Source organism: Meleagris gallopavo, unplaced genomic scaffold (assembly GCF_000146605.3).
Source record: "Meleagris gallopavo isolate NT-WF06-2002-E0010 breed Aviagen turkey brand Nicholas breeding stock unplaced genomic scaffold, Turkey_5.1 ChrUn_random_7180001923126, whole genome shotgun sequence".
Lineage (NCBI taxonomy): Eukaryota > Metazoa > Chordata > Aves > Galliformes > Phasianidae > Meleagris > Meleagris gallopavo.
This window is the reverse complement of record NW_011185718.1, coordinates 1-561: the sequence shown is the minus strand read 5'-3', so window position 1 is coordinate 561 and position 561 is coordinate 1. Positions and strand designations below refer to the sequence as shown.

The following is a 561-nucleotide window of genomic DNA, read 5'->3' as shown; positions in this document are numbered from 1 at the left end:
TTTCTTTTCCTTTCTTTTCTTCTACTGGCTCCACCGTTGAAGGCAAAACTCTCTGATTCGCTTCCACGTCTCACTAGAAAAGGAGAGTCTCAAGTTGTGACTGAGTAATTTTCACCTCCAACAGACTTTGAGAGGAAGAAAGAATCCCTGGATCCCTCTGGCAGAGGCAAGCTATAACTGTGACCTCAACAAGTGCAAAGGCAGGAGTGCCAGTACCTGTCTGTGGGTCCAAGCAGCCGGGAGAAGTTGTTAATCATGGCCTCAGTGTGACAGCGGGCGAGGATGACCACTGCCTGGCACAGGAAGGGCACAAACGTGCTCTGCTGCGCAGACGATGTGCAGCTGCGCAGGATGTGGAGGATCGGTGCCACCTGAAAGAAGAAGGGGAGAAAGAATGACTTGCATCCTGGACTCTGCAGGCCTAACCGTGGGCATTCAGCGCATGAGCAGTGCCTGCTCCCTTGACGTGCTGCCAACGCCTACGCCTAAATTTCAGACCTGCTACCCTGTCCAAGCCCTGGCTTTGCACTCACGCTGTGCTTCTTTAGCACAAGAGGCAAA

The 561-nt window shown here is 52.8% G+C and overlaps 1 long non-coding RNA gene across 1 annotated transcript; it reads right to left on the bottom strand.

Annotated features, from left to right (window-relative positions):
- On the bottom strand, window positions 1-534 carry LOC109364804. Its single transcript, XR_002110596.2, has 2 exons — window positions 217-534; window positions 1-73 (listed from the first exon to the last, which is right to left on the bottom strand). It is a non-coding gene; the product is annotated as an uncharacterized LOC109364804 (long non-coding RNA).
- Window positions 535-561: the final 27 nt, after the last annotated feature.